The 27786-nt window shown below is 36.6% G+C and overlaps 1 protein-coding gene and 1 pseudogene across 3 annotated transcripts in view; both read left to right on the top strand.

Annotated features, from left to right (window-relative positions):
- Kiaa0319l (KIAA0319 like) overlaps positions 1–27786 on the top strand; it is a 108304-nt gene that overhangs the window by 39344 nt on the left and 41174 nt on the right. The window lies entirely within an intron of this gene.
- LOC113186088 (protein JTB pseudogene) lies at positions 23907–24337 on the top strand (annotated as a pseudogene).

The raw sequence follows: 27786 nt of genomic DNA, 5'->3' as shown, positions 1-27786 counted from the left end.
GGCAACTCAACTGGCATATGGTGGAACCAAGACTTGAACCTGGGCAATCTGATACTATCCAGAGTCTGTCCTTTTAACCCTTTTACTCCTGAGATAGGGCTTGACATCTGTGTAAGGTAGACAGGGAACAGCACTCTAAAGGCTGCCACTCAGCTGAGCCTGTAAGTATCACAGTGCTACTTGCATAGACCCCTTTGGTTAAATGTATGTTCTTGTGAAATTGAAGGATTCTCAGAAGGACATCTTTCTAGCCCAGTAGTCAAGAGCTACTTTTGTTGTTGCCTTGTATAAATTGACTTAAAGACTATTGGTGAGGTTTTTGTGTATTGTTGATATATTGATTCTTGGCTCTCACTCCTGGTCAAGTAAGAAATTTTGTAAATAAATTGCCTTTAAAAAAAAAAAAAGAGATAGGGCTTGAGATGAGGGGAAACTTTAAAAGCCAGATGTCAAAGCCACCTATAAAGTAGGAGGAATGATGAGTAAGTTGGAGATGACAGCTATGCTGAAAGCTGAAGTATAGTGCAGCAAGGTGGCAAAGGAAAAGAGGTTTTTATTGGCAGGTAGAAGAGTAATGGTTTGCAAAGGGCATTGGAAAAGGGGTAAAAGAAAATACTTTTAGCATACCAAAGGATAGCTATAGAATTGAATGAATGAATTTAATTTTAATGAAATTAAAAATGGATCACTGAAATTGGAGATATGGTAGATTTAGATCTGAGAATCTCTTGGAAGATAGTGAAAACTGAAACTCAGATCTTACAGAATTCAGTTGTGTGCCAGAAGAAAGACCCTGATGTTGTGTTTGCTAGAGGATTTTTTTTTCTTCTTGTTTACTAGTGGTGAGCAGTGCAATGAATTGTTTATTTATTTAGTAAGTACTAGGGATTAAACCTAGGGGTGCTTCACTACTGAGCCACATCCCTAGCCCTTTTTATTTTGAGATAGGGTCTCTCTAAATTGCTTAGGGCCTCCCTAAGTTGCTGAGGCTGATTTTTGAACCTTCAGTCCTCCTACTTCAGCCTCCCAAGTCACTGAAATTACAGGTGTGTGCCACCATGCCTGGTCTCCCATATTTTTAAATCGATATGTTGTAGTTGTACATAATGGTGAGATTTGTTACATATTTGTACATGTACACAATATAATACTATAATTTAGCCAATATTATTCCCCAGTATTTCCCTTTCTCTCACTTCTTCCCTCCGCCTGGTCCCTTAACTCTACTGATCTTCCTTTGATTTTCATGAGATTCACGCCCCCCACATACTTTCTTTTCTTGTTTTCCTCCCTAGCTTCCACACATGAGAGACCATACAACCCTTGACTTTCTGAGTTTGGCTTATTCCACTTAACATCATGTCTCAAGTTCCATTCATTTTCCTGCAAATGACATAATTTCATTTTTCTTTATGGCTGAATAAAATTCCGTTGTGTACGTATACCACATTGTCTTTATCCATCTATTGATAAAACGCCTAGGCTGGTTCCATAGTTTGGCTATTGTGAATTGTGCTGTTATAAACATGGGTATGCATATATTGCTATAGTATGATGACTTTAATTCTTTAGGATAAATGTCAAGGAATATAACTGGGTCATATGGTGGTTCCATTTCTAGCCTTTGGGAAGCTTCATACTGATTTTCATAATGGCCTGTACTAATTTACAATCGTACCAACAGAGTAAAAATGTTCCTCTTTCTCCACAACTTCTCCAGCATTTGTTATTGTTTGTGTTCTTGATGACTGCCATCCTAACTGGAGATGAAATCTCAGGGTAGTTTTGATTTACATTTCCCTAATTGCTAATGATGTTGAACACTTTTGTTCATGTATTTGTTGGTCATTTGTATTTTTTCTATTGAGAAGTTTGTCTTAGTTCATTTGTTTAGTGATATTAATTTTTTTGTTAAGTTTTTTGAGTTCTTTATATATTCTAGATATTAATCCTCTGTCAGAAAAGTAATTAGCAAATATATTCTCCCATTCTGTAGGTTCTCTCTTCATAGTCTTGTTTTCTTTGCTGTACAGATGCTTTGAATTTGATGCCATCCCATTTATTAATGCTTGATGTTATTTCCTAAACTTTAGTCCTATTGAGAAAGTCATTGCCTATGCCTATATGTTGTAGAGTTGATGCTATGTTTTCTTCTAAGAATTGCATAGCTTCTGGTCTCATTCCTAGGTCTTTTATCCACTTTGATTTGACTCTTGTGCAGAGTGAGAGATAAGAGTCTAGTCTCATTCTTCTACATACAATAACCAGTTTTCCTAACACCATTTGTTAAAAGGCTGTCTTTTCTCCAGTGTATGTTTTTAGTGCCTTTGTGAAGGATCAGATGACTACATCTGTGTAGGTTTGTCTCTGTGTCTTCTGTTGTGTATCTTTGGTCTGTGTGTCTGTTTTTCTGCCAGTATAATGTAAATTTTTATTACTATAGCTCTGCAGTAAAATTTTTTTTAAAAAGTTGTCAGTGGACCTTTATGTATTTTTATATGTGGTGCTGGGAACTGAACCCAGTGCCTCACACATGCTGGGCAAGCACTCTAGCACTGAGCCACAACCCCAGCCCCTAATTTTAAAAATTCTTTTTAGATATACATGACAGAATGTATTTTGACATATTATACATACATGGAAAGCAATTATTCTAATTAGGATCCCATTCTCGTGGTTGAACATGATATGGAGTTATACTGATTATGTATTCATATATGAACATAGGAAAGTATGTCCAATTCATTCTGCTGTCTTTGTTATTCCCATCTTCCCTTTCTTCCCTTAATTCCCCTTTTTCTAATCCAGTGAACTTCTATTTTTCCATTGCTCACCCCCTCTTATTGTGTGTTAGCATTTGCATATCAGAGAGAACATTTAGGCTTTGTTTTTTTGGGATTGGCTTATTTCACTTAGCATGACAGTTTCCAGTTCCATCATTACCAGCAAATGCTATAATTACGTATTTCTTTTTAAAAAGTTTTTTTTTATTCTAATTTGTTATATATGACAGCAGAATGCATTATAATTTATATTACACATATAGAGCACATTTTTTTAATATTTCTGGTTGTATACAAAGTATATTCACACCATTCATGTCTTCATACATGTACTTAGGGTAATGATGTCCATCTCATTCCACCATCTTTCCTACCCCATGCCTCCCTCCCTTCCCCTTGCACCCTTTTTCCCTATCTAGAATTGGTCTAATCCTCCCATGATCCCCTTCCCAACCCACTATAAATCAGCCTCCTTATTACAGAGAAAAGATTGGGCATTTGGATTTTGGGGATTGGCTAACTTCACTTAGCATTATATTCTCCAACTCCATCTATTTACCTACAAATACCATGATTTTAATTCTCTTTTATTGCTGAGTAATGTTCCATTGTGTATATATACCACATTTTCTTTACCCATTCATCTGCTGAAGGGCATTTAGGTTAGTTCCACAGTTTAGCTATTGTGAATTGTGCTGCAATAAACATTGATGTGGGATGTGTCCCTGTAGTATGCTGTTTTTAAGTCCTTTGGGTATAGATGGAGGAGAGGGATAGCTGGGACAAATGGTGGTATCATTTCCAGTTTTCCAAGGAATCTCCATACTGCTTTCCATATTGGCTGAATTACATACTTCTTTATGGCTGAGTAATATTCCATTGTGTATATATACCACATTTTCTTTATCCATCCATGAAGGGCACCTAGAATGCTTTCACAGCTTAGCTGTTGTGAATTGCAATACTATAACATTGTTTAATTTGAAGTCAGATATTGTGATACTTCCAGCATTGCTTTTTTGGCTAAGAATTGCTTTGGCTATTCTGGGTCTTTTATATTTTTAAATGAACTTTAGGACTGTTTTTTTCTAGTTCTGTGAAGAATGTTATTGATATTTTCATGGGGATTGCATTGGATCTGTATATTGATTTTGGTATTAATGGCCATTTCAACAATATTAATTTTGTCTACTCAAAAACATGGGAGGTCTTTCTATTTTCTTCAGTTTCTTCTTCAGTGTTCTATAGTTTTCATTTTGGAGGTCTTTTACCTCCTTAGTTAGATTTATGCATAGGTTTTTGTTTTTGTTTTTTGAAGCTATTGTGAGTGGGATTGATTTCCTGATTTCTTTCTCAGCAGATTCATTATTGGTGTGTAGGGAAGCTGCTAATTTTTGTATGTTGATTTTGTAACCTGCTACTTTGCTGAATTAGTTTGTTAGCTCTAGCAGTCTTCTGGTGGAGCTTTTTTTTTTTTTTAATGTAGGATCATATCTGCAAATAGTGATGATAATTTGTCTTTGTTTCCTATTTTTATCGAATTTATTTCCTTCTGTTGCCTACTTTCTCTGGCTAGAAAGTCTAGCACTGTACTGAATGAGAGTGATGAGAGTGAACATCATGTCTTGTTCCAGATTTTCTTTTCTTTTCTTTTTTTTTTTTTTTTTGGTACTGGGAATTGAACCCAGGACCACTTAAGTACTGAGCCACAACCCAAGCTTCTTTAATTTTTTATTTTGACACAGGGTCTTGCTATGTTGCCCAGGTTGTCTTTGAACTTGTGATCCTCTTGCCTCAGCCTCCATAGTGGCTAGGATTACAGGCATATGCCACCAAGCCTGGTTTTGTTCCAGATTTTAAAGGAAGTGCTTTCAATTTTTCCCTATTCATTATGATTTTGGCTTTGGATTTGTCATATATAGCCTTTCTGATATTGAGGTAAGTTCCTTCTATCCTTGGTTTCTTTAGTGTTTTTTTCATGAATGGATGCTAAATTTTGTCAAAGGCTTTTTTCTGCATCTATTGAGATGACTGAGTGGTTTTTGTCTGTAATTCTGTTTATGTGATGAGTTAACATTTATTGTGTATGTTAAACCATCCTTGCATCCCTGGGCTAAAACCAACTTTGTCATGATATGCAATCTTCTTAATATATTGTTGAATGTGATTTGCTAATATTTTGTAAGGATTTTTGCATCTAAATTCAACAGAGATATTGGTCTGTAGTGTTTTTTTTTTTTTTTTTTTTTTTTTACTTGATGTATCCTAATCTGGTTTGGTATAAGTGTGATACTGGTTTCTTAGAATGAATTTATAAGTCATCTCACCCTTTCTATTTTGTGGATAATTTGAGGAGCATTATTATAGCAGTTCTTCTTTAAAGACCTGGTAGAATTCAACTTAGAATCCATTTGGTCCTGGGCTTTTCTCTTTTAGAATACTTTTTATTACTGCTTCTAACTCCTTGTTAGATATTGGTTCATTTAGATTTTCTGTGTCCTCTTGATTCAATTTTGTCAGATTGTATGTTCCTAGAAATGTATGCATTTCTTCCTGGATTTTCAATTTATTAGAATAGAAGTTTTCAAAAGTCCATAATGGAACATCAAACAACTTATACAGGAAAAAATCCTTACTAAAGAAAAAAATGTGAAATGACTTGATTTTTGGGTTCTGTTTTAAACCTGAGAGTAATTGTATTGTAGAAAAGCCCATTGAATGCAAATAAATAAATAAATAAATAAAAAGACAAAGAGAAAAAAAAAAAGTCCATAATGGTCCTCTGGATTTCTGTGATATATGTGGCAATTTCTTTTTTCACCTTGAGTATTATTATTGCTGTCCCCAGTTTTATTGGGTTTTATTTCTTTTTCTTTTGGTTACTTTGGCTAAGGGCTTATCAATTGTATTTGTCTTTTCAAAGAACTAACTCTTCATTTCATTGATGCTTCATTTTATTTTTTTATTCTTAATTTCATTGATTTTGACTCTGACCTTAATTGTTTCTTCTACTACTTTTGGAATTGATTTGCTTTTTTTTTTCAGGGGCCTAAGATACATCAGTAGGTTGTTTATTTGGGATCTTTCTATTTTCTGTAGGTACTCAAACTATAAACTTTACCATTAAAAATGTCTTCACAGTGTCCCAAAGATTCTGTAATTTTGTATCACTATTTTTGCTTGATTCTAAGAATTTTAAATATGCTCCACTGATTTCTTCTTTCACTCATTCATCATTCAGAAATTTATTGTTCAGTTTCCATATACTTATATAGTTTCTGTAGGGTTTTTAGTGTTGATTTCTATTTTTATGCCATTATGATCTGACAAGATGCAAGGAATTATTTCAGAGTTTTTAGTATTTGCTAAGAGTTGCTTTGTGGCCTAAAATATGGTATATTTTGGAGAAGGTTTCATAAGCTTCTGGGAAAAAAAAGTTGTATTTGGCTAATGTAGGATGAAATATTCTGTAAAATATTATTGGATGACTACTAAGTCCATTTGATTTATAATGTTTTTCAGGTCCAATGAGTTTTTACTGAGTTTATGGGTGACCTACTACTGGAGAGAGGTGTGTCGAAATTACCCAGTATTACTATACTGAATTTGAGTCTGTAATTTGCATAGTGTTTGTTTTATGTGATTAGGTGCACCAAAATTTGGGGCATAAATATTTATCATCATTTTATCTTCTTGTTGGGTTGTTTCCTTTACCAGATTGGAGTGATATTCTTTGTCTCTTATGCTTAATTTTGTCTTGAAGTCTGTTTGTGAATATGAGAGTAGCTACTCCTGCTTGTTTTCAAGTTCCATTTGCATAGTATATCAGTTTCCAACCTTTTACTTTCAGCCTATGGCTGTCTTTGCCTGTAAGGTGAGTCTCTTGCACCATCATATAGGTTTGGTCTTGTTTTTTAATCCATATTTTCACCTTTAAGTCTTTTAATGGGAGAGCTGAGACCATTTATATTCAATATTATTGTAGAGAGATGTTTATTCCTGCCATTTTGATTTATGTCTAGTGTTTAATTTGGTCCTGTTTCTCATTTGCTTAGCTACTTTTCAAATGAGATTTGTTTGTGAACTCTGGTGTTTGTTTTTGATTTCTTCCATGTGAAGTATTTCTATAAGTTTTTTCTGTAGTGCTGGCTTAGTTGTCATGAATTCTTTCAGCTTCTGCTTATCTTGGAAGGTTTTTATTCATCAATTTTGTAGGATTGCTTTTCTGGATTTAGCTGGCTTAGTTGACAGTTATTTTCTTTCAGGACTTGGAACACATCGTTCCAAGCCCTCCTGGATTTTAGTGTTTGTGCTAGGAAATCAAGAGTAATTCTGATTAGCTTGCTTCTAAATGTGGCATGACGTTTTTCTTTTGAAGTTTTAAAGATTCTATCCTTGTTCTGTGATTACAGTAGCTGGGATTACAGTCATGTGCCACCACTCCCGACTTGACAGCACCTGTTGAGGATTGCAAGCATTACTAAAAAAATGGGGGAAAGTGATGTCTTCAGATCTGTACAAGTTATATTAGACCCTGTATACCATGCTTAGGAGCTTAATTCTTATCCTGAATGCCATGAATAGTTCTGTAAGGTGATAAGATTGCCTCACAATAGTTAACTGGTAGGCATTTCTTCTGGGAGAGAACTTGAGAGTTCAAATTTCTTAATATACTAGGGTAAGGAAGAGAAATATATGCATTGCACATCTTTTCTAATTAGGGATGATTGGCTAGCAGCAATAGTTTCTAGTTTGTACTGTTTTTATGAGGTAGGTCAAACAACTTGGCATCCAAAGGAGGAAAAATTGTATCATATTGCTCTTTTCTTGCCTGAAATAATCTCAGAGATGGAAAGGAATTAGGTTGTCAGAATGCATTTTTTTTCGTTCTTTTGAATACATACTTACACCATATCCAAGATCAGGTATTGTGGTCCTTTTGCATTTGCAAAATGCATAGAAGTGTCATTTTCTCCCTTTTCTCCACTTAAAGAGGGAGAAACTTGTCCTGCTTGGTTTTAATACTGCATCATTTCAGTGCCATGAATGAATGGTTTGTAGAAGGGACATGGAGGTGTGTTAATTGGGTCCTGGCATGTGTACAGTAAAAGAGGTTCAACCCCTGGCAATTAATTGCTGCTAATTCTGTTTTATGACAAAGTAAGGGGTGCTTTCTTAGATTTCAGGAATGAAGGGTCAAGTAGGTAGCCCCACACGTAAGATTTGGCTGCAGAAAGACTGAGGTGTTGTTTCTACCATGCTAATTTCTTTACCAGTACCAATCACAACATTTCAATCTCCAGTGAGCCAGGGGCTAGTGTGGAATAAGTGACTTCACACCTCTCTGTTACATTTTTGCACAGAGAACCCCCATGTTTACTCCTGAGCTTACCTCTTATGAGCAGGTACAGTCATGGGATGTGGGTAGCTGCAGAGAACTTAAATAAGCAAGGACAGCATCCCAAGAAGGTCTGTTTCATGTGTTTGTTTTGTTTTGTGGGTTTTTTTTTTTTTTTTTGCTTTGTTTTTTTAGTGTTTTTTACTTGCTTACTTTTGGTTTTGTTTTTAAATTTCTTCCAGATCCTTTAGGCTTATGAAGTTGTTGCCAAGAGTTCATTTATTCTTATTGTTATTACTTCCTGACAAATTTGGAATCCCTCAAGGCCTTGTTTTTCTGAGATTCTTATTTTCAGTTATCCGATAAGCTAAAAATCGTTGCCAAAATTTTTGTTAGCCTCAGATCCCCTTCCTGACCTCTGACTTGAATAATTTGTGGGGGTTTCTCACCCCTCAGTGACTTAACTCTTCCATTAGAGTATCACTAAGTATCTTCCCTGCATTCTAATTCTGCCTGAGTGGTTTATTATATCAGGAGAAAAACTGGGCAGCCTGTTTCCTTGTTGTGTGTGGACATGACAGAAATGCCTGCAATTGTGGTCTTCTTTTTTCAAAAGTATCAATTTCTGAACCAAAACACCTTTTTCTTGTTTTTTTCTCTCATAACCAATTGCTTTTTCTGTGATAGTCTAAGAGTTCTAATTCTTTAATCTGCTTACCTACTGTGTGTAATGAGTTTGAAATTATGTTTATTAGTTACTTTGTAAGATGATCTATTTATTGTCTTGGTCCATTTGGACTGTTGTAAACCAAGTAACTAAAAAATAACAAAAGTTTCTCACATTACTGCATGCTGAGACATTCAAGACAAAGGCCCTAGCAAATTTGTTATCTGGGGAAGAGCCTGTTCTTTATCAGGCTTTTTTTTTGGTACTGGGGATTTAACCCAGGGCCTTGTACATGCAAGGAAAGCACTCTACCAACTGCGTTATGGCCCCAGCCCAGAAGCCTGTTCTTAATAGACAGTGCCTTGCAGCTGTGCCCTCACCTTGTGGAAGAGGCGAACAACCTCTCTTGGGCTTGTTTTATAAGGACAACAATTACCTCCCAGAGGCCCACCTCCTAATACCATTTTTTTTTGTGTGTGTTTGGGGTGTGTGTGTGTGTGTGTGTGTGTGTGTTGGGGAGGTGTTAGGTTTTCAACATATGCATTTTTTGTGGGAACACAAACATTCAGTCCTGGCACTTATGAAGCAGGAGGTAGTGAGAGTTTGTGTGAGTGCATTACACATCCTTGCCAACTATAAGAATTTGAGTCATTGGGGAAAAACTCTTAAGAAATGGTCAGTTTTATTTAACATCATAGGCTGCCATCCTTCCCTCTTTGCTACTCCATGGATGGTCCTGTTATAGAAAAGCAGGGAGCTGAAACTCCAAACTTTGGTTCTTATGTTCTGATGAAAGAAGATTTAAACTCACATACCAAAAGTCATGTAAGAGAACTTCATTAGAAGTGATAAAGTAAAAGAAAAGTGAGGCTTAAGCAAAAAGCACTCTCAAGGGAGAGAGTTCTCTTCAAGCAGAGAACTACAAAGGAGACATTGCTGTTTCCAGTTTTATTAGTGTTTAATGTTTACCCAGGAGAACTGGGGACCACTGTCTGTGCTCTTTGCGGACCACTGTCTGTGCTCTTTGCCAATCAGATGTTCAACTCCTCCTTCACATCAAGCGGTGGAGTTTTTTACCTTAGTTGGTCCTCTTTGGAATTTCATGGTGACCATCCTATTTAGGGGGGCTTCATCCACAGGTCAGTCCCATTTAATGTGGGTGCTGGGGTCAATAGCTGGTCAGGAGTTACCTTAATGCGCCTGCACTACCAAAGGAATCTTCCTTCCCAGACATATGGAGACACCTTTAGCCCTAATTCTTAGCTTTACACCAACCTCAGTGGACCCTGTAAAGAGTTAGTTTCTCTTGATATGTCTTCCTATTAGCTTCTTTGTTTCTGTTTATTTTCTACAAATTAACTACCACCCTTTGCTTTCTTGTCTACTTTGGAAGAGTTTAAAGAAGGACCCTAAAGTAATTTAAAGAACACTTGTGACCTTGCCTGCATTTCACTTCTCATTGCTAGCTAGTACCTAACTGTCCTGATTTCTTTCAGTAGACTCTGAGAAGGCATAAGTTTGTGACTAGCTGCTATAAAGATAACCCTACCATATACTTCAGTCTTAACTTTGTTGCTGAGAGTTGGGTTGTTGTGTGTCTTTTAGGTTCCATTGACTTTACCTCTGGAGGAAGATATTGACTCCTCTGGTAGGATTTTTATTAATGACCATGGTAGTTTTTTGTTTTAATACAGTGGTTTATCAAATCAAAGTGTGTTGAAAGCTGGTGTGTGTGTGTGTGTGTGTGTGTGTGTGTGTGTGTGTGTGTGTGTTACTAGGGATTTAATGCAGGGGGGCTTTACCACTGATCTTCATTCTCAGCCCTTTTGATTTTAATGTAAGACAGGGCCTTTCTGAGTTGCCTAGGTTGGTCTCAAACTTCTGATCCTCCTCCTTCACCTCCTGAGTAGCTGGGATTATAAGGTATGCACTAAGCATCGCACCTAACTGGGAATTGTTTTTTAATATTTAGTAGACACCAGGATAGCATGTATTTCACCAAGGAGGGACCTTTACCTGTACTGTGATGATAATGATCAACCAGATAAATGTGAACATCCTAGCAAGCTTCTACTCAAGATGGATTAGATAGTGAGGGCTTTGTTTTGTCATTTTAAATGAATGTTGGCGTTATTGCTGGGGTTGGTTTGCTTGACTTGGAGAGGGTAGCCTCATAGTAGGGGCAGAGAGGAAATTAGAAGGAAGAGGAGAAAAGAGAAAATAATGCAGATTGAAACTTCCTCATTCTAAATAAGGCTTCTTTGAAGAACAAACAGTCACCTTGGGCTTGATTGTATGTATGAGTATGGTTTGTTCAGAATTGGGAGTTTTTATGATTCCTATTAAGTGTAAGAAAAAAATTGCCTAAGGAAATTCCACCCAACCCTATATCATCCCTAAACATTTTCAGTATTACTTCTTAATTTCTGAAGTAAAAAAACTTTGTTTCATGTTTCCTTTTTCTGTTTCCTTAAAAACAAATACATAAATAAATGATAAATAAGCCATTCCTTTAAAAATAAAAATCAGTCTTCCTAACTTTAAAATATTTATGCTCTTCTTTTGTAACGTCTGGGAATCTATTTTGAAGCAGTAATTTCTAAAGAAAGAGCTTTGTACACGATGATGGGATGCTGTTTATTTAATGATAAAAGTAGGAGGAGTCTGTCTAATGAGAGGAAAATAGATATTGTGTGACCATTAAAAATAATATTTTTAGGTGCATGGATGGCTCTTTTGTTACTCTCTTCTATTTTTCATTCTACCTGAAATGAATGTTTTTTTCTTTTGTAGATATCATACATTTTTAAAAAAGCTTTTTAAAAAGTTTAATTATGGATGTGGGGATGTAGCTTAATAATAGAGCACCTCTGGGTTCAGTCTCTAGTACTGCAAGAAAAAACAAAATGTTCAGTTTGGTTAGTTTTGACACATGTATATCTCCATAAAACTGTTACCATAAAAAAGATAATGAACATATCCATTTTTCTTTATGGAAAGAAAAAAATTGATAAACTGGATTTTATCTTTTATGTGCTTTTGGTGTTGTGTCTGTGAAAGATTTTTTTTCCCCAAGTGTTCTCCTAAGGATTTTATTGTTTTAGGTTTTATGTTTAAGTCTACAATTGTTTTATACATGATGGGAGCTATGAATGTAAAATTTTTTGCATGTGAATGTATAGTTGTTATAGCACTTTAATTTATTCCATCCTTTCTGTACTGTATTGCCTTTTCACCTTATTGAAAATCAGTTAACAATATGTTTATGGGTATATTTCTTGACTTTCTTTTGTTCCAGTAATCTGTTTATCTATATTAATATCAGAAGTATACTATTTAGATAACTATAGCTTAGTAATAGGATTTAAATTAGATAATGTAAATCTTACAGCTTTCTTCCTTTGTTGTTGTTGTTTTCCCCCAGTACTAGGAATTGAATCCAGGGATGCTTTACCACTGAGCCACATCCCTGGTCCTCTTTCTTTTTCTTTTTTTTCTCTCTCTCTTTTGAAAAATATTTTTAGTTGTAGATGGACACAATATGTTTATTTGTTTATTTTTATGTGGTGCTGAGGATTGAACCCAGTGCCTGACACGTGCTAGGCAAGTGCTCTACCACTGAAGTACGACTCCTGTCCCTCAGTTCTTTTTATTTTTCATTTTGAGACAGGGTCTAAGTTGTTGAGGATGGCCTCAAACTTGTGATCCTCATGTCTCAGCCTCCCAAGTTGCTGGTATTACAGACATGCACTAAGGTGCCCAGCACAATTTTATTAATCTTTATCGATGTTGTTTTGCTTATTTTAGTTTTTTGGCATAGCCATCGAAATGTAAGGAACATATTTCCAATTTCTTTTGGAAAAGCCTTTTGTAATTTTGATTGGGATTGTGTTCAGGATGCAGATCAATATAAGGAGCTGAGTTAGCCTAGTAATTATTGTTGATTTTGGTGATACATGAGCACAGTTTCTCTCTATATTTATTTAAAAATTTATAATTTCTCTCAATGATGTATTGTATTTTTTGCTGTAAAACTCTTGTCTATCTTTTGTCAGATTTATCCAGATTTGTCATAACTTTAATGCTATTATAATTGGTATTTTAAAAAAATTCAGTTTATGATTGTTGCTAATATGTAGAAATATAGTTGTGGTTTTTATGTATTGATCTTGTATCCTACAATCTTGCTAAACTTTCCCATTCATCTGGATCATTTTTTTCTTTTTTTAAAAAATAGATTCCATGGAATTCTATTTTTAATCATATCTTTTGTAACATGAGAATTTTAATTCTTCTTTTCCAGTCTGGATGTCTTTTCTTTATTTTTCTTGCCTTGTCACACTGGCTAACCTCAAGTACAGTGTTGAATACAAGTGGTGAAAATACACATCCTTGTTATATTGTTGATCTTGTTGGGGAAGCATTCAGTCTTGTTAGCTGTTGTAGGTTTTCGAAGATGTCTCCTCTCAGGTGGCAGTTCCTTTCTGTTCCTAGTTTGATATGAATTTTTATATCGTTTCTTGCACTACTGGTTATTTAACATAGGGCCTGCAACATGCTAGGGGAGAGTTCTACCAATGACCTATATATCTAGCCTTTAATGTGAAATTTTATCTGGAATATATGTTGGAGTTTGTCAAATGCTTTTTTTTTTTTACATCTATTGAGGTGAGCATATGGTTTTTCATTTTTAGGTTATTAGTATGGTGAACAGTGCGGTTGACTTTCAGTGTTAAACCAACCTGCATTCCTGGGATTAATGCTTTTTGTTGTACTTTATTAAAATTTTGTTAGGAATTTTTGCATCTGCAGTCATAAGGGTTGTTGGCCTGTAGTTTTCTTTTCTTGAAATGTCTTTGTTTTTAGTATCAAGAGTAATGCTGGTTTTATAGAATGCACTGAAAAGTTTTTCTTCTTTAGTTTTCTAGAAGAGTTTGTATAGAATTAGTATTATTTAGTCTTTAAACATTTACTATAATTTCCAAGTAATGGAATTTGAGCTTGGCATTTTTTGTAGGAAAGTTTTAAATTATAAATTCAATTTATCATCTGTCTCATTGCTGATATTGGTAATTTGTATTCTCCTGTTTGCTTATTCTCTGTCTTCTCTTGTTCTGGTTCTTGTTTTCTCTCTTCTGATCAGACTGGTGAATTTTTTTTTTTCAAAGAACCATATTTGATCTAATTATTTTTTCTCTTTTTTTTCTATTTTACTAATTCTGCTCTAATCTTTATTATTGCATCACTTTGGTTTAATTTGCTCTTTTTTCCCCCTTAGTTTCTTAAAATGTAATTTGAGGTCACTGATTTGAGACTTCTTCCTTTTCCAATGTAGTTATTTAGTGCTATAAATTTCCCTGTAAGTACCACATTAGCTGCATTCCATTAGTTTTGATATTTTGTGTTTATAGTTTCATTCAGTTCAAAATACTTTGTAACTTCCCTTTTGGCTACTCTTTTGACTCTCTGGTCAAAAAAATTTAGTGTTATATAAATATTTGGGGGCGTTTTCTAGATATTATTTTATCATTTATTGGTAATTTAATTCCACCATAACCAGACAACTTGGAATTATTTTAAATTTATTGATATTTATTTTATGGCCCAGAATATGGCTTATTCTAGTAAATATTCCATGCACACTTGACAAGAGTATGGATTCTATATTGTTGAGTAGTGATCTATAAATATCAGTTAGGTCAAATTGGTTAGTGTTGTTAGTTTTACTTATTTCTGTCTCTTGTTTTCATCAGTTATTTATAATGAGAGTCAATGAAATATCACACTATAATTTTGGATATGTCCTTTTTTCTCATTATTCAATCATGTTTGGCTTCATATATTTTGAAGTTTATCATTAGAATGTGTACATGTTTAATTTTATTTATTTATTTTTATGTGATACTGAGGATCGAACCCAGGGCCTCACACATGCCAGGCGAGTGCTCTACCGCTGAGCCACAATCCCAGCCCCTGAAGATGTGTACATGTTTAAGATTGTTATGTTCTCTTGATGAATTGACCTTTTATCATTATTAAATAATCCTCTATATCTTTGGTTATAAGTTTTGTCTTGAAATGTGTTTTGTCTGATATGAATATAACCACTCGAGCTTTCTTTTTGATTGGTATTAGCATATCTTTTTATCCATTTATTTATTTAATTTTTAATATTTATTCTGTAGTTATAGGGGAATACAATACCTTTATTTTATTTTTATGTGGTGCTGAGGATCGAACCCAGTGCCTCAGGCATGCTAGGCAAGTGCTCTACTGCTGAACCACAACCCCTGCCCTATCCTTTTATTTTTAACTTATTTTTTCCTTTATATTTAAAATTATTGTCTTATAGGCTATGTATAGCTGAGTTGATTTTTATCTAACCTGGCAATCTCTGCTGATTAATTAAAGTTAGACCATTTACATTCAATGTGATTAGATTCAAACTTACCAACTAGTATTTTTTCCTACTTGTGTTTTATTTCCTATTTTTCCCCCCATGTGTTCTTTGTCCATTTTTTCTATGTCACGCCTTCTTTTGAGTTGGTTAGCTTTAAATTTCAGTTTACCTGTTGTTGACTTTTTAGTTATAGTAGGCAGAATGTTAACATATTCACAGGTTCCTAGAATCAAGATGTTAAGTTACTTGGGAAAGAAGAATTAAGGTTGCAGATAGAATTAAGTTTATTATCTATCCTTAACATGGGAAGATTATCTTGCATTATCTGCATAGGCTTAATGTAAACAAGAGTCCTTTAAAATAAAAGAGTAAGGGAGCTGGGGATGTGGCTCAAGCAGTAGCGCGCTCGCCTGACATGTGTGCGGCCCGGGTTCGATCCTCAGCACCACATACAAACAAAGATGTTGTGTCCGCCGTAAAACTAAAAAAAAAAAAAAATATTAAAAATTCTCTCTCTCTTTCTCTTTAAAAAAAAAAAACTATGATCATAAAAAAAAGAGAGAGAGTAAGTTGTTGCTATGGAAGAAAGACACACAGAGGTGTAACAGCTTCCATTGCAGACGGGGGACAGGGAACATGAGCCAAGGCCTCTAAAAGCTGGAAAGACAAGAAATGGACTCTTCTGTAATGAATTCTTCCTGTGTTCCAAGAATGGAACACAGCCCTTTCATCCCCTTGATTTTATTCAAGAGATCTATATTAGATTCATAGCCTACAAATCTGTATTGCTTAAAACTAATAAGTTTGTGGTAATGGTAATTTGTGATAGCAGTGATAAAAATTTAATACAGTAACAGTTCTTCATGGTGTAGTTTTAGTGATTGCTATAGAGTATAGTCTACATCTTCAGTTTATTGAGAACTACCTTAAAAGTTGCTATTTCACCTTCATTTATAAAAAAATATTTTCACTGTTTAAATAAACCCCAGTGGCAGGTTTCTTTTTTGCCTTCAGCACTTTTACAACATTGTATCAGTGTCTTGTAGCTTGCATTATTTTCCTTGAGAAATCTGCTATAATTTTATCTTTATTCCTCTGTATATAATGTGTCTTTTTTCTCCGGTTGTTAGATGATTTTCTCTCTATTACTATTTTAAGCAATTTCATTATATCATTTCTTGGTAAAGTTTTCTTTATGATTTATATGTTTGGTGTTTGTTGAGCGTCTCTAATCTGGATAAGACTTTGGGTTTATAGTTTTCATTAAATTGGGAAGTTACTGACCATTTTTCTTCAAATATTTTCCTACCCTCTGCCTTTTGAGAAAGCCGATAATAAGCATATTTAACAACCTGAATTTGTTTCACATTTTACTGATGTTTTGGTCATATCTTTTCAGTTATTTCTCTTTGTTTCATGTTGAATGATTGCTATTAAAATTCTACAACTATGGGGCTGGGGATGTGGCTCAAGCGGTAGCGCGCTCGCCTGGCATGAGTGCGGCCCGGGTTCGATCCTCAGCACCACATACCAACAAAGATGTTGTGTCCACCGAGAACTAAAAAATAAATATTAAAAAATTCTCTCTCTCTCTCTCTCTCTCTCTCTCTCCTCTCTCACTCTCTCTTTTAAAAAAAAAAAAGAGAGAGAGAGTGAGAGGAGAGAGAGAGAGAGAGAGAGAGAGAGAGAATTTTTAATATTTATTTTTTAGTTCTCGGCGGACACAACATCTTTGTTGGTATGTGGTGCTGAGGATCCAACCGGGCCGCACGCATGCCAGGCGAGCGCGCTACCGCTGAGCCACATCTCCAGCCCCACTCTCTCACTCTCTCTTTAAAAAAAAAAAAAAAAATTCTACAACTAAAAAGAAATAAATACTTTTTAAAAATAAAATTCTACAAATTTACTGGGTGCAGTGGTGCATGACTGTAATCCCAGCAACTTAGAAAGCTGAGGCAGGAGAAGTTCAAGGCCAGCCTCAGTAATTTAGCAAGACCTTTCAAAGCTTAGCAAGATTCTGTCCCAAAATAAAAAAATAAAAAGGACTGGGGAGGTAACTCAGTGGTAAAGCAACCCTGGTTTTAATGCCCAGTACCAAAAAATTTTAAAAAATTCTTCAAATTTACTAATCTTTTCTTATACATTGTCTAAATCTGCCATTAAATCTCCAAAGTATTTTTATTATTTCAGACATTGAAGTGTTGATCTCCAGAAGTTCGTTTTGGTCTTTTTTATGCCTTCCATGTCCCTACTTAAGTAGTAGTTCCCCCTTGTCTATGAGGTATATATTCAGTAGTTGCATAAAATTGTAATATTGCTGAACCCTTTCTATGTAGAGTATGTTTCTTCCTGTGCATATGTATATACAATAAAGTTTAATTTATAGATTAAGTACAGTAAGAGACTGTGGTGGTCAGCTTTCTGTTACTGCAGCAAAACCCTGAGATAATCACTTAATAAGGAGATAAGATTTTTTTTTTTTTTAAACTCAGTTTTCTAGGTTTCAGTCCATGGTCAGTTGTCTAATTGTTCTTGGGCCAGTGGCAGTACATCATGGTGGTAATGCATGGCAGAGGAGGCATGTTTACCTCATAGCAGCAGGGAAATAAGGAGAGGAAGAGGATGGGCCAGGGCCCCAATATTCCCTTTAAGGGCATGCCCCCAGTAATCTCTAATAAATCCTACCTCCTTTTAATTCAATTTTTTTTTTAATACTGGGATTTGAACCCAAGTGCTTTATCCCTGATCCATACCCCTAGCCCTTTTTAATTTTTATTTTGAGGCAGGGTCTTGCTAAGTTGCCCAGGTTGGCCTTGAATTTGTGATCCTCCTTCCTCAATCTCCCAAGTAGGTGGGATCACATGTAAGTGACACTGTACCTGGGTAAGCCCTACCTCTTGGAGGTTCTACCACTTCCCAATAGCACCATGGGTTGGGAACTAAGGGCTCAATACATGGACCTTTGGGGCACATTTCATATCCAAACTATAGCTGACACTTATAGCAATAATAATAAAATAGGAAAATTAATGTTTGAAGTAGAGTAAGTATTACTAGAATACAGATACTGCAATATTGTGACAGTTGATCTGATAACCAAGATGACTACTGACTAATGGATGGGTAACAAACAATACAGTGTGGATACACAGGGCAATGGGATGATTCATGTCCAGGAAGGACAGAGCTATGTGGCATTGGATTTGATTGTGTTACTCAGAATGGTGCGCAATTTAAAATTTATATATTTTTTATTTTTGGAACTTTCCACTTAATGTTTTTAGAGTTTGTTGACTTTGTGTAACTGAAATCACAGAAAGAAAAACTGTGATTTAGGAGGGACTGCTATATGCTCAGTCTTTCTTATAGATTTTTGAATATATGGAATATAATCATATTAATTAGTTTAATACCCTAACTACCAGGTCTGTCATCTCTGTTATATTTTTCTTTATAACAAGATTTATTTTCTTGCTTCTTTGCTTCAGTTTATTTTTGGTTGATTGTCAGATCTTTTAAATTTTTTTCTGAATATTTTTGTACTACTGTAGGTATTCTTCAGCATTATTCTGGGATGTGGCTAAACTATTTGAAAACAGTTGGATCCTTTGAGTCTTTTTTAAGTGTTGTCATGTGAGTTCAGAGCTGTAGTTAGTCTAGGGTGAGTATTTCTACACTATTGAGGCAAGACCTTTGTTAATATTCTGATGCCCAGTGAACTATGAAGTTTTCTATTCTGGCTTTTTGGAATAGGTCCTATTTCTAAGTCTGTGTGAATTTGAGTACTTTTCTTATTATCCTTTTGAGTGGTTCTTTCCCTGGCTTTGGGTAGTTTCCTCACATACATGAGATGTTTTATACTTATTTGCATGCTTGAAGGGTTCTTCTATAGATCTTGAGAGTTCTTTGAAGCTCTGTCCTCTAGTGGACTCCCAGCTACGTCTCTGCAATGCAGACAGACCACCAGTCTCTGCTGGATTGCTCCTTCCTATGCTGTAGTCTAGAAATTTTCTCCAGATAGTCATCTGGGGCAAGTAAGGCCTCGTTTCTTAGTTGCTTTTCATTTCTTAGGAATTGCTGTTTTTCATTACCTGATGTCCGGTGTGTTGCCATTGTTTCATATGTTTTGTTTTTTAAAAATATATGAAAATTAAAAATTGTTTTTTTAAAAATTTGGCTTTTAAAAAATTATTTAAATTTTTAAAATTGGTTTTTAAAAATTGTTTCAGGAGGATGATAAATCTGCTCTATATTATTTACTCTATCTTTATTGGAAGCAGAAGTCCACTAGGTTTTTTGTACCTCCCCCACTTTTTTTAAAAAAAATTTTATCAGTTATTGATGGACCTTTATTCATTTATTTGTTTATATGTGGTGCTGAGAATCGAACCCAATGCCTCACACATGCTAGGCAAGCGCTCTACCACTGAGCCACAACCTCAGCCCCTTTTTAAAAATATTTATTAATATTAAAAAAATATTTTAATATTTATTTTTTAGTTGTAGTTGGACACAATACCTTTGTTTTATTTATTTATTTTTATGTGGTGCTGAGGGTAGAACCCAGGGCCTCGCAAGTTCTAGGTGAGCGCTCTACCGCTGAACCATAACCCCAGCTCCCCCCCACCTTTTTAATAAAAACATTTTGTCATCCATGTGTGAAACTTACTCTTCACTCTGATATTTACTTCTCCAGATTGGGCCCAGATGCTCTCTTAAATGTTTGCACAGACCTTTATCATTGTATTTTCAGTCCAAGAACATGATGCTTGTCATTCAAAATCAATATTTCCAAATATGTCCTTAATTTTGTCTACTTGCATCTATATTTACTCTTCCAATGTACATTTGTCCTTTTTACCAATAAATATCAAGCTTAGTCTATACTTACTTTCTTTCTTTGGTCACTTTTATTTAATCCTCAGCCCTGTGAAATTTGGTTTCTACTGAAACTACTCTTGCTGGTGTCACTGGTAACTATACAATTTCTAGTTGTACTATATTCTTTTCAGTCCTTAATTGATTGTACCTCTCTGTGTTATTTCATACTGGTTGCGGCTTTTCCTTATTTCTTGTTATAGCACACTTTATGGATTCTTTTCTATCTGATCTTAACTTCTCAGTCAACTTTATGGGTCATTTCCACTGTTCACATATTCAACCTTGGTATTCCCAAATATTTTTCAACTTCTGTTGCCTTCACTTGCATGCTTTTTTTTTTTTTTTTTTTTTTTGGTAGTTCATTCTTTCCCTTTGGGTTCAGCTACTATCCTTGAAAACTTAAAACAAGTCTGAGTCTCTATTGGGATTTGACAAAGGTACTTTATTTTAAAAAAATTTCCCCTTTATTCTTGTTTCTTTGTCATTGTTGTTGTTCTTTTTCTTAGTTGTACATGGCAGTAGAATGTATTTTGACATTATACATACATGGGATATAATTTCCCATTCTGGTGGTTGTATGTGATGTGGAATTACACTGGTTGTGTATTCATATATGAACATAGAAAAGTTATGTCTGATTCATTTTACTGTTTTTCCTATTTCCATTCCCCTCCCTTCCTCTTCATTTCCCCTTTCTCTAATCCAGTGAACTTCTATCCTCCCCTCCATTGTTTGTTATCATCTACATATCAGAGAGAACATTAGGGCTTTGGATTTTTGGGATTGGCTTATTCTCTCACCGTGACCATCTTCATTTCCATCCATTTACCAGCAAATGCCACAATTACATTCTTCTTTATAGCTGAGTAATAGTCCATTGTGTATATATATCATATTTTATATTTAAAATATAAATATTTTATATTCCATTCATCTGTTGAAGGGCACCTAGGTTGGTTCCATAGCTTGGCTATGGTGAATTGAGCTTATACATATTGATGTGGCTGTGTCAATATAGTATGCTGACTTTAAGTCCTTTGGGTATAGACCAAGGAGTGGGATAATTGGGTCAAATGATGCTTCCATTCCAAGTTTTCTGAGGAATCTCCATACTGCTTTCCAGAGTGGTTGCACCAATTTGCAGTCCCACCAGCAAGGTATGAGTGTACCTTTTTCGCCCACATCATCACCAACTTTCATAGTTACTTGTATTCTTTTTTTTTAGAGAGAATTTTTAACATTTATTTATTTTTTCTTAGTTCTCGGCGGACACAACATTTTCGTTTGTATGTGGTGCTGAGGATCGAACCCAGGCCGCACGCACACTAGGCGAGCGCGCTACTGCTTGAGCCACAATCCCCAGCCCTACTTACTTGTATTCTTGATAACTGCCACTCTGACTGAAGTTAGATGAAATCTCAGTGTAGTTTTAATTGGTATTTCTCTAATTGCTAGAGATTTTGAATATTTTTTTCATATATTTGTTGACCGATCATATTTCTTCTGTAAAGTGCCTGTTCAGTTCCTTTGCCCATGTATCGATTGAGTTATTTATTTATTTATTTTATTTTTTTTTGTGTTAAGTGTTTTGAGTTCTTTATATATCCTGGAGATATCTGAGGTACAGGTTGCAAGGATTTTTCTTCCATTCTGTAGGCTTTCCCAGAAGTACTTTATATTTAATATATGAAAAATATAATTTGCCTCTTATTTTTTTAAAGTTGCTTTTCTGTAGTCTGTCTTGTATCTGGCACTGCTATAATCAGTCCCTCACTCAGGCTAGAACCAGGAGTGCTATCTTAGACTCTTTTCCCCAAATTCCAGATCTATTTTAGTTTTACAAATATTAGATCTTTAATATTTTAAAATCCATCCTACAGAGGGTGTTTCCAGTGATGATGGCAGAGTGAAGTGGTCTCCTAAACCCTCCCACAGAAAATAATGATAAAATCTGTTTAAAAAAGAAAGTATCTCAAGGACTGGAAAGCATCCAAAAGCAGACAGAAGCAAGAGGAAAGAAAGTATAATTTTGAAAAATGGCAATGGAAGTGATTAGAATTATGAATTTGCAGCTTTAAATTTTTTTTTTTTTGGCCTGAGGGCATTCAACGACCTCCACAGTAGAGAAAAGTGGCAGAGGAAAACCCCAGCTTTGCTTCCTTAAGGTGGATCAAGAACAGAGTTCCCAATCTAAAAAGTACCTGGAAATTTAGCAGAAGGACCTTATAAATAAAAGCCACAGAGGAGGGCGAACCCATAACTGACTATAAACTAAAATCCCTGGCTGAACCTCTAAACTATACCTGAATGGGGAGACTCAAGAGGCCTGGTGAAAAAGCAGGCAGAGGTCAGAAAGGTAGAGTTCTGTCTTTGAAGGATAGAACCTTCTTTGAAAGACAGAACACCAGGTGAGCTCTGTGAATTTACTGCTTTTTGAACTGAGTGAACTAACCGTGGGACTTTTTAAAGTTAGTCTTAGTTGTTTTTAGTTAGTTTGAACTAACCATGGGAAATTAGCTGGCAGAAATCTAAAGTTTTATGAGCTTGAGATATCTGTCAGAAGACAGAATCTTAGGCTGAAAAATTAGGGAAGAAAGTTCAGCTAGGACAGGCCCCAAATAATCTCTGGCCAAATTGTTGGCTAGTTAGTTATCAGTAACACAGGCTGACGTGTAGGAACCAGGTTGAAAAAGCAGCTGTAGGGCTGGGGATGTGGCTCAAGCGGTAGCGCGCTTGCGTGGCATGCGTGCGGCCCGGGTTCGATCCTCAGCACCACATAAAAATAATAAAATCAATGTATTGTGTCCAGCCAAACTAAAAAGTAAAATTTAGGGGCTGGGGGATGTGGCTCAAGCGGTAGCGCGCTCGCCTGGCATGCGTGCGGCCCGGGTTCGATCCTCAGCACCACATACCAACAAAGATGTTGTGTCCGCCGAAAACTAAAAAATAAATATTAAAATTCTCTCTCTCTCCCCCCCCCCCTTTAAAAAAAAGCAGCTGTAAGAATTACACAGAAATAGCAGTTGTTGAACACTGCAGGAGGGACAAAGCTTATAGCTTATATAAGTTACTTGCCCACTAGGGAAAACCCCCAACAATTCCAAAGAAAATATAATAGAATCCAGAACTACTGCATATTTCAGACAGAATGTCTTGTATTCAGCCAAAAATTATTAGACATGCAAATGATCAGGAGAGAGCAAACATACTCAGGCACAAGAGGCAGTCAATAGAAAAATACCTCCAAGTTGACTCAGATGTTGGAATAAGTAGTCAAGTAGCTACTGTAGGACTGGGGTTGTGGCTCAGTAGTAGAGAGCTTAACTTCACATATGTGAGGCACTGGGTTCGATTCTCAGTACCACATATAAATATGAACAAAATAAAGATACATCAACAACTAAAATTTTTTTTAAAAAAGTAGCTACTGTATACATATATTCAGAGAATTAAAGGAAATTGGTTTTAGTGAGTGAACAGATAAGGGATTTAAAAGAAAAGAAATATGGGATAATTTTATAAACGGGAAATTGAAACCAAGAGGACTTCAGCAAGAAGGGGTTGGTGGCGCGCGGGGCGGGGGCAGAGGTGAGCCCCTGCTCCGCAGCCGGCCTTCCTCCTGCGCCGCGTGCCCTTGACAACGGATTCGTAGGCGCTTTTCCCTCGGCGACCGTGGGGTCGTCCCGGCAGAGCTTTGGCCCTGATGGGCAACGGGCCTTTTCACCTTCCTGAGCCGGAATCGCCCGGAGCGCTGCGGGCGAGCGCCTCTGCGTTCAGACAGGCTCGCGGCCCAAGTAGCAGGTCCTTGTTTCCCAACAGGTGCGACCCTGACCGCCCATGCCTGCGGGCACCGGGAGGCCGGCCTCCCCCAGGGCCTCCACCTGTGCTGGCTCTTCTGCGCTTTCGCTCTCACCGTGGAGCTCTGCCGAGCAGAGGCTTCCGTGCGGGAGGAGAAGCAGTCAGTGAGCACCTGACTGGGAGAAGAGTTCGTGGTCGCAGAAGAGTGTACTCCATGTCCCAGTTTTCAGGCTAAAACCATCCCTGAGTGAGGTTCCACAGGTTATGTTGAGAAAATTACATGCAGCTCCTCTAAGAGAAATGAGTTCAAAAGCTGCCGCTCAGCTCTGATGGAACAACACTTATTCTGGAAATTTGAAGGGGCTGTGGTGGGTGTGGCTTTGGTCTCCGCACGCCTTGTCATCATCCTTCAGCGACAACTGGACAGAAAGGCTCTGGAAAAGGTCCGGAAGCAAATTGAGTCCATATAACTACATTCCACCCTTTTATCCTGGGTCTTACAGACCATATCTCAGAGAAAGAGAAATGGGACTGATTTGCGCCTTTGGTTCTTAGGAATCTTGTGGTGGTAACCCCTTCTCCCCATCTTCCTCTCCATGTCATTAATAAGCACAATAAAAAAGAGTAAGTTAAAAAAAAAAGAAGGGGTTGGTAATTTTATTGTAAAAAAAAAAACAAATATAAAACTGAGGCAAAACCAAATATTTCAGGGCACTAGAAATAAAATGAAGCGGGCTGGGGATGTGGCTCAAGCAGTAACGCACTCCCCTGGCATGCGTGGGGTACTGGGTTCAATCCTCAGCACCACACACAAAATAAAATAAAGATGTTGTGTCCACCAAAAATTAAAAATAAATATTAAAAAATTCTCTCTCTCTTTAAAAAAAAAAAAAGAAAAGAAAGAAAATGAAGCCCTGCATGCCATGGTGAATGCCTATAATCCCTGTAATCCCAATGACTGAGGCAGGAGGATTGCAAATTCAAGACCAGCCTCAGTAATTTAGTGAGACTCTGACTCAGAAAAGAAGGACTGGGGTTGGAGCTCACTGGTAGAGTGCCTTTGCGTTCTGTTCCCAGTACCCTGGGGGAGAGAGGGAAGAAGTGATACCAGTCTTGCAGATCAGATCTTGAAGTTCAGGAACTGGTCCTTGTTTCCCTGGTGTTGAAGTTTAAACACTTGAGAAATGCTGAGGCAAGCATGGAAAGCAAGTTTTACTTAAGAAAAGGGGTAACAACAGAATTCTCCAAAGAGAAGGGGGCCCAGAGCTGGGTGTCTTCTGAGTGGGACACCCAGAATCCCCTTTTGAATCATTGCCTTCTCTTTCTTCTCTGTGTACTTGCCTGAGGGCAGGAAGGAACAGGAGCACAAGGGCTAACTGTTAGCAACCCATCTGTCTGACTGTCTGTCTGTCTGTCTGTCTATCTATCTATCTAGTGCTGAGGATCCAACCCAGTGCCTCACACTTGCTAGGCAAGCACTCTACCACTGAGCCACAACCCCAGCCCACACTGGGCTCATTTTATAGAATTATTCTCTTAACTTTGTGTTCCCACCATTCTCATCTATCTGCCCCCTTATGTAAGCAGCAGAAACAAATTAAAAAGTATTTATTATTAAAAAGCTGGTAATGCTTTGAGTGAATACAGTGGGAGTCAATGGTTATTTTCCTAGGGTTTCTCCCACCTGTCCCTATCTCCATTGTCTCAGCTCTGGTAACAAGAATGGTGGTTTTACCAGTTTTGCCCAACTGTGAAAGTAACAACTTTCTTGCCAGAGGGAGCTGACTTGGTTTGGAGTAGATGGTGGAAAATCACAGCTTTGCCAACTGAAAGTGGCAAACTTGGTTAGAATCAAATGGGTAGAATCCATGGCTTTGCTGGCTAGAAGTTGTAGTGCCTTTTGGGGTGGTGGAGTGGTGGACCTGCCAGAAACATTAGAGAAATTCCTGAAAAAAAGAGCCAGAGATAAACATTCCACATATTTCTTTCTGGATTATTAAGAAACTACCTGCGGGCTGGAGCTGAAGCTTTAGTGGTAGAGCACTTGCCTAGCATGCATGAGGCACTGGGTTCAATCCCCAGCACCACACACACAAAAAATAAAAAAAAACAAAAAACCCAACAACAACAAACAAAATAAAGGTATTGTGTCCATCTACAACTAAAAATATTTTAAAAAGAAAAGAAACTACCTGCATGTGAAGAGAGATCCAAGAATGTCTAATAAAAAGGAAAACTTAGGGCATACTTGAGAATTGGCTGCAATTTTGAATGCGTTCCTCAAGCAACAGTGGATTAACAGAGACATACTTTATGGGCTTAAGATATATAAGCAACCTCTGCTCAAATTGTTAGCTGATTAGTAGTGAACTATGCAGACGCAGGGATGCTTCCCTAGGCAGCCAGGCTAAAATTAAACAAAACATAACAAAATCTGAGTAGTGACATCAAATGCAACATACTATGGGAAAGTCAGATTCTGACATTTAAGTACAGGCAATTTACTAAAAATAATCAATAGCCCATCAAAAAACACAATCTAGAATTGCTTCAATATATGATTGAAAATATCCAGTTTTCAACCAGATAGTATGAGACTTGTAAGGAAAGAATCAGAAAAGTGTGACCTATATTCAGGGGGAAAAATTAGTAGAAAAGAATTCTGACTGGGCCTCACCATTAGATCTATTCAGAGAGTTCAAGGTAGCTGTTAAAAAATGTTACCATTTAGGCTAGGGACATAGCTCGTTAGTAGAGTGCTTACCTCATATGCACAAGGCCCTGGGTTCAATCCCCAGCACCACACACATACACAAAAACAAACAAACAAAAAAAACACCGTACCATCTAGGGATACAGGGTTCATTGTCTCTGTTCAAGAATTGAAGAACAGGACACAGAGGTAACAAGTAAGAAATAGGTTTATCACAAAGGCGACAGAAAAACAGAGGCAGATTTCTCTTAAGAGAAGGGGCCCCAGAGCTGAAAATCTAGTGGGGGGAGTCTTGTTCTTTCTAGGGTCTCTGGAATTTCCTCCTTTCCTCATCTCCTCCCCTGTCCTTGTGCTCCTCCCTCTTATTGATTGGTTAGTTTTTCTGTTGGATCCCCCTTAGGAGCACTAGTATGGAAGTGTCTGTCTGATTAGGTCCCCCACTTGTGTCCATAAGCCCTTTCCTCAAGCAGGAATTGACCTCATCAGAAGCTCCTTTCCTGCTCCTCACTCACTATCTTGACCTGGCTACCCAAGCCCTTCTACATCTCCCTCAAAAACATGTTTTAAAAAATTAAACAATGGTCAGAGTTTTAAAGGAAAATGATATGATAGTTACTTAAATAAGGAAATAGCTCTAACCACTTTTCTTCAACATCATATTAGAAGTCCTAGCTGTTAGCACCAAAAGACTGGCTGGATGCAAACTTCATGGATCATCTCAGCCTTTTATTCAGGAACGGTATTACACCTCCAATAGACCCACTCTCTTGGTGGAAAATGAGCCATTGGCCAAAGGAGGAGTTTGGGTTTATATAGATTATACTGAGAGGTGTTTTTGTGAGCATGTCAGTTTGGGCACTCAGAAATTTGGATTTTGGGGTTGGGGATGGGTGGCCAGCATCTGGAGAGGATTTATCTTGGAAGAGATTAGTGTTTCACAGTTACTGTCATTCTAGGTTTGATGAAATACTTTCTCCCCACTTGTGGCCAGCATCTGAAAAGGATTTATTTTGGGAGAGATGAAAGATATCAATGTATGGCTTTCTTTTTCACTCCCTTTTCCCAGGCAGCACTATTTTGGGTTTTTTTATTTTCCTTATCTAACACTAGCCAATGTGATCATGCAATAAATAGAAATGAAGGAAATACAGATTTGACAGGAAGAAGCAAAACTTCCTTTATTCATAGACAATATGATTTTGTACC

The sequence above is a fragment of the Urocitellus parryii genome, chromosome 11 (genome assembly GCF_045843805.1).
Source record: "Urocitellus parryii isolate mUroPar1 chromosome 11, mUroPar1.hap1, whole genome shotgun sequence".
NCBI lineage: Eukaryota > Metazoa > Chordata > Mammalia > Rodentia > Sciuridae > Urocitellus > Urocitellus parryii.
Note: the sequence above shows the minus strand (reverse complement) of the source record. Positions and strands in the feature narration are given on the sequence as shown.